Genomic DNA, 7,185 nt, shown 5'->3' on the forward strand with positions numbered 1-7,185 from the left:
ATCTTGGCTCTCTTAAAGTACTACAAATATCTGTGGTCTGATCCTGCTTACATTACAAGCAAAGGGAATCTCAGAAGAAAGTTGAAAGTGCCAAGTTAAAACTTCTAATACCCATGCAAGATGTAATGTCATCAGTGTAAAATGCAAGTGTTGGAAAAGTAAGCAAGACTTAAAACCTGAAGAGCTGAAAACCTTACACGTTTACTTGTAAGAAATATTGCAATATGAAAGCCTCCCCTTTCAAAGTTGGCCTGTAATGCAGAACTTGATGTTTACATCTGAAATCAAAATTAGTCAATTGTGGCCCATCAGAGGAGTGCAAGGCAACTAATGGTCTCATTTCATACTGAAATCTGGCATATTCCAAGTCTGGGGATCTGGAAAGCCTATGCAGTACAAATGGAGTACAGCTCAGAGATGAATCAGACTGGCATACTAAACACTAACAGTCATTGCTGATGTTTGTTGTTTTCTATATGGATAAGCCAGCAAACGTCTTGAGCTATTTGGGCTGTGGATTGCAGAGAGTTAAAAGACTCAAAGCTGTGAGGGCAGGTGTTTCCAGTGATCAGCTGAAATAGATAATAAAAATAAACGTCACTGAAAGACTCAGTGCATCTGTAGTGCTGGTATGAGGTGTGGTGGGATGTAAGTTGCTTCAAGCTCTGAACTTTTGATAGGTGTAAATGTTTAGTGGTGTGTGTGATGCCAAACACTGCAAGACAGCATCAGTTTCCTGTGGGGAAAAAACAGCTATTTGCCTATAGAATAAGGGTTGGGTGCAGAATTTGAATACAACTTTGTTATGAATTAATTTTCTTGCAATCTGCTAAATCAGATATTGCTATCTTTTGCATTCCCTCTTGAATTGCAAATGAGTATTAGAAAGGAAACAGTGCAGGAAATTATAGAAAGAAATAGTCCAAAACCTACACTTTGCTCTCATTTGAGGTTTCCCAGAAGAATTGTAACAGAGGGTGGATTGTCCTGTCTGTGTCTAAACTTGGAGCTCAGCTAGGGAAGCCCAAACTGTCTGTAGTTCCAGGAGGGAACTGCTCCAGAGAGGTCTTTCTGTAGATGACAGAGAAGCCACAGAATTGTCAAAAAGCAACAGCTCACCCTGATGCAGGAGCAAGGAAGCCCAGACTGCACAGACTGCTGCTTCCTTTGCCTGTAAGGGGTACAGAGCAAAGAGGTCTAGCTGGAAAACAGGCAACTGCAATCAAAGCGAGTAATTTGAGAAAATAACATCTGCATTGCTTATAATAACCTAGTGAAGTGTCTCTTGAAGACACTTACATGTGGGGTTTTTTGGCTCTGGTTCTAAAGCCTGCAGACATTCATAACTCAACTACTGCCTAGAGAAAGAGAACCAAGTCTGAAGTGATTCAGGCCATCTTTGAATTGGGTAGGTAAGTGCTGTCATTGGTCAGTAAATCGGTGTTGGAGGAGGCCCCAGCAAAAAGCTTGAGAATAAGGGTACAGCTCCCTTCTCAGTTCTACCTGTCCCTTTCATGTTATCTTTGGCTGTTCTAGGCAAAGTGTTTCTTTTGACAGCACCTTGGGATAAAAGTTGTGCTGCCAATAATGCTGCAGAGAGAGAAAGATTTCTAACACAACTACAGTGAATGAGGACAAGAACTTCTTGTTGAAATTAAGTTTTTAGGAAAAGAATATTCTCTTGTTAAGTACAGCTGCATTGGGATTGCTGCAGGGGGGTTTAAGTTGCACCATCTGCTTGAAAAAACAGTTGCAGATCTCATAACCGATGGTCTATACACAAAAAACCCCCTCTAAGACTTGATTAAAACTCCTTTATACTTGCATCCCTTAGACAATAAAATTTATTCAAGGTGAGAGCTTCACCTGAGGGTGCTGATAGAGGCACTGCTATCTACAAACAGCATGAAGTGCTTTGCATTTCTTAGCAAAGGCTCCTTCTCTAATGCAAAAAAAAAAAATGTAGTAGGAAATCAATCAAGTACTTAAGCCTCAAAGTGTTGCCTCTGTAGAACCCTACCCTTTTGAAATCACCCACTGAACTTTAAATCATTCCTTCAGCTGACTGTGTACTAAATCCAGATGGTGTATCAGCAGATCAAGATGATGTTATGGAGTAATGTCTTCTGCAGGCTATTAAAATATGTGAAAGTTTCTCTGCTCGGATCCTTAATTGTTAAGTCATTTTTACTGGAGTTACTGACAAACTTGCTGGGTTTGGAGCACCTATCTGAACAGCCTACAATATCTACATTTTTAAGGCTGACTTGAGTGTTGGAACATTACATCTTTGCAGTCTAAAGTCGAGGCCAGTGTTCTGGGACCTTTACCATAGTTACAACACTAGTTGTTCCTGCAGTTCTTGGTATATTTGCTGTGCTGAAGAGCTCACAGGCATGAGTTATGCATAACTTTAATTCATGAGAAAGTATTCTGACTTAATGCAACTGTTTAAATGGTTCATTGTTTGTTGCTCATGCTTTGAGGTGAAGGGGCTCTTGTTCCTTTCCTTGCAGTGTCTACTAGCTTGCTGGTGCATTTATAATTTTTCACTACTGTAGGAACTGAAGCCATAAAAACGTATCTTCAATTAAAAATAAAAATTATGACACAAGCAGAATAATTCTGTGTAACACAATATTGCTCCTAACACAAACCTCAGAGTACACCATGTTTAGAGTGTGTCTTGCTTACAGGTTAAGTAACCATTTAGTGCCATCAGTTCTGTGATTTGATAGCTACAGGGAGAAAGGTGCCCTTCCAGTGAACACCCCCTATGCTGGGCTGGGAGCTGTGCATGCTGACACTGGGAGAAGCCCTCTCATGGCAGCCACCCCAGTGCTCTTTTAGGGACACCGAGTGGCTCCAAACTGTGATTGTTGCTGCCCTTTAGGATGTAATGGGAGTTGCTATAGAAGGATTAGCAGGCAGGCCTACAAGCAATGGCTACTAAATTAAATTACTTATAATAAACTGAAAACACTGTTGACAAACTGGTAGGTACTTCAAGGGTAAATTCTGTAATGACAGCTGTGTTGCAGTGCCGTCTCACCTAATGTATTATTAGCTGATACCTTGCTTTTTTATCAGCTGTCAGTGTTTTAATGGTAAATCTCCCTAAGACTTAGTCTCATGCTTTTTGTACATCACTACCCTACTTTTTCTGACTACTCTTTCTTGGAAATCAGTCTTTTTCCATCTCCTTTCTTTGTACACAGTAAATTCTTCTCCCTGATGTGTTCTCTGCCAAAAATCTTTCACTGGTAAGGACAGAGCTGACTATTTTCCTTTACCTTTCTCCACATCTCAATCTCTCTGCTCTCTCCTAAGGCTTCCTGCCTTTTTGCAAGGGCTTTATTTACCTTTGGCAATATATTTTTTGTTCCAGAGCTACCAAGTTCTAGATAACGTATTTTTCCATTTGAACTACTAAAACTGGGTTATTTCCAATTGTGATATGAAACAGGTGTCATGCCTTGGAAGTGGCATAGCTTAGCACTGACATCACCGCTCCAGTAGGCAATTGAATCCAAAGAATGGACTGGTGATACCTGAGCAGTTGGAGTAAAACTGAAAGTTTGAGTATCAATTCAGGTAATAGCTGCTTTATTTAAATCTCCAGCTATGGGACAAGGGCACTGTTGGTACATACTAATATAGCCTAGTTACTATAGCTGTTTTCCTAGAAACATCATACTTCTTACATCAGAGAGAGCCTCAAAAGTAAAAACGTGATTCCCTTTATTAATGGCAGGACTGATGTGCACAGAAACTGGAAAAGTAATACTCATGTAGACTGCTTCAAGCTATTATTTTATATAATATTTCTGGACTTGTAAACTGTTACACACAGACCCTGAACAAAATAATAGGGCTGGCTGGTGTAGGTGATTGCCTCAGTGCTAATGTAACCCTTCCTGAGCTCTCCAGTCCTCCCTAGGAAGGCTACAGCACACAAAGGTTGTTTGGATTTTTCCCTCCCCCTTCCTGAGCCACTTGCTGCCAGAGCTGGCAGCCTGCTACTGTCACAGGCACATGTCTCCTTTGCCTGTGCCTTCAGCTAGCCTTGACCCTTAACTAGATCCAGTACTTGACCATTCATCATTGATGAAATGCAGCCTGTTTTGTGTTTAGTTGTAAAGATAAAAGAGATGGACTCTTTCCTGGCAGACTTTTTGACCCCAGCATCTCCAAGTCTGGCATCTCCCCTGCCTAAAGTATATTGACAAAAATAACTGGGCAAGCCTGAAGGCTTGTCTCTTGGATAAATTACCAGTGCACAGCATGGGATCCAGCCATGGTCTGTTTCTCTGCTCATTACACTTAAATTAACAAGATTTGTGACAGCATATGCTGCAGGACTAAGGGGTCTAAGGATTAAAAGACTTGCACTGTGTCATTAAAACATACCTCAGGAAAAGTGGAATTTATAAAAAAATTAACCCATGTCTCACCTGCACTTTAAAACCATTTGTGTCCAAATAGTGTAATCAGTTTCAAAGCAAGAATGGATATAAAAATGCTGACACATATAAAGAGTGAGATAAGCTGGAGGTTTTTTTTAATATTAAGTGACAAGAACTGACAGCCTTAGGAAAGGTTGAGAGGGATAAACATAATTTAAAAAAAAAAGTCCTTATTTTCTTTATTCTGTTAGAGTGGAGATGAAATAGTTTTCCTTGTAGTCCTTGTTCATGATCCTGGTTATTGAATTTAATTTGCAACAAGGTCTTAAGAAGCACCTTAGAAAAAGTCATCTCTTGGTTTCAGCTTTTCTGTACCTAGAACTTGTGAAAATAGTTCAGTATATTTTGTTAGTCATTTGAGGGTTCTGTAATTAGGTTCTCATCTGTCAGATGCAAGAACAGAAAAATCTTTGCTGGTTTTTCGTTTTTTGGTTCAATTTCTTCTGTACTTTCCTAAATTTGGTTTCTTTCTTCAATGTAATTCCAAATGTATAGCCCAGAGGGGCAGCAGTTGAAAATTGAAGGTAGGAGTTTTTAATGTTTTTCTGAAGAGTGACTCTAAATCCTCATTGCAAAGTAGTTTACTAGATAAACATATTATATTTTACATGTAATACAGTGAAGTCTGGAGATAAGTTTTTGCCCAAGATACATTGAAGAGAAAAACTTTGTTAACATGTTCTTAAATACACCAGGCCTATAGCTGCCACATAAGTAACTTCTTTTTTCTAAAGGCAGAACTGATTTAGTGGTAGTGGCAGTAAGAACTACATTGTTATGTGTGACAGGAGAGGAAGTTGACCCCCTTCCATCAGTCCCTTCTTCCTGTGAGGGAGGAAGCCTTTTCCATCTGCCTCTGTGTGCCCTCTTCTTCATCCCTATTTTGGTATGTGAGGGAGCTGGATGCCTCATACATGGGCTACATGCAGAAAATGAGTAATCTAAAGCTGGCATCTGTCTCTGTAGACTGAAGTGGATAAATCTGGCTGAGTAACCTGAAAACTATGGTATTTTCATCTATCATGTTGTTCAGGTTGTGAGACCTAAGAAAAAGAGAAAGTAGAGTATGTGCTATAGGTGTCCCAAGAAAATGTAGGTATAATAGTAGCAGCAACAGAAATCTAGGACTGTTGAAGGGAGACTTAGGCCTTGAACAAAACATGAAGTATCTCTGAGTAAAATACTTGGGAACAGTTTTATAAAACAGCTAATGAAGAAAATATGGTTTTCTAGTGGTTACATCACAAGGGAAGCTCAGGATCAACCCCAGTTTAATTCACACTTAATGAGTATTTTGGCTCTGCAAAGCTACTGAATTGTCACGTAGGTGCCTCACATTGCCCTGGTCACTGATTTTGAAAATGTGGATAACAACTGTCTGCTTTGGAAAGAGCTGGCAATGAGCTGCAGCTTGGCTCCTTAGTGGTGCTCTCACACACTGAGCAGTACTAAGTGCTAGGGGATTTGTTAGCTCCATAAATGTGGTTCAACTGACACAGCTTTGTGCTACGATTATTCCTATAAATTACAAAACAAGGAGGGATAAAAAGATGCAAATAGAAAGGAGAGAGATTCAGTACTTCATAGAAAACTCTAGTCCTACAGGTTTGTTCTACACTACTGTCCACTGTCAGAGTCACAGAAATATTAACAAAATGCACTGACTGAGTAAGGCTTGCTCAGGTATATGCAGCAGAAAACATTTCATAAGGAAACTGGCAATATTAAAGTACATCTTAAACCACAATTATTTACCTCCTAATTTAATAAAACTTTGCACCTCATTGCAACAAGCAGTCTGCACAAGACAAATGTTTGGCATTATATCTCCCATACAAAAAAAAGGTAAGGCCATACTGATGTCAAGCTAACTTTGCAGGTGAGTAAATGTGATGGAGTTGTTGATCCATTATGCACTTTCACTCAACTGTTTGGTTTTTTTCCTCTTCCCAACACCCTTCCCAGTTTCTGAGCCTCTCTATGCTGGCATCCATAAATCTTTTGCATATTAATGACTGATAAATGCAACAGATTTCTACTCTGTACGTGTGAGTAGGAAGCATACATACAGCCAGGCTCTGCATCCTTGCTCAGTGCATATGAAGCAGACGCATAATTTATGCTGCTGGTGAAGAAGTTCAAGCACAAGTGCATTGCCATGATTAATGTAACAAAGCTTACACAGAAATGATATCACAAGTGGCAGCTAAAGACATATTTTTCAATCTTGGAAGTGCATATTAATGGTAAAGGAAGAAGAAAGGAATGAAAGCCTTTTTTGGGAAGGCAGCACATGTGTGACTTTTTCCACATTGGTACATAATTGCTCAAGAGTTGTGTTAGGTTCTTGAAGCAGCTTTGGCCTACAAAGGAGAGGGTCACAGCTTTCCCCCCAGTGCAAGTCTGGGAACTTAAGATCAGTGTGATGTGTAATCAGGATGAATGCTTATGTCTTTCATGAGCCCACAGCCTTACAGACATCACCTGGCCAGGCTGTCAGCACCACCAGGCTTGCTTAGAATGTTTTGGAATTAACCACTGCACCACACCTGGACTGCAGTATCCTGTCTCTTTATGCATTGGAATCAAATGTATTGAAGAACACCGCAACAGTAACTGTGTGCCACTTTATGCCATTAACTGTGTGGGTTTCTTGGTGTAGCTTTGACTTACCAAACAAGATCTTGAGGGAAGGAGGGCAAAACAGTTTGGTTCAGCA

Source organism: Chaetura pelagica, unplaced genomic scaffold (genome assembly GCF_000747805.2).
Source record: "Chaetura pelagica isolate M959 unplaced genomic scaffold, ChaPel_1.0 scaffold222, whole genome shotgun sequence".
Classification (NCBI taxonomy): Eukaryota; Metazoa; Chordata; class Aves; order Apodiformes; family Apodidae; genus Chaetura; species Chaetura pelagica.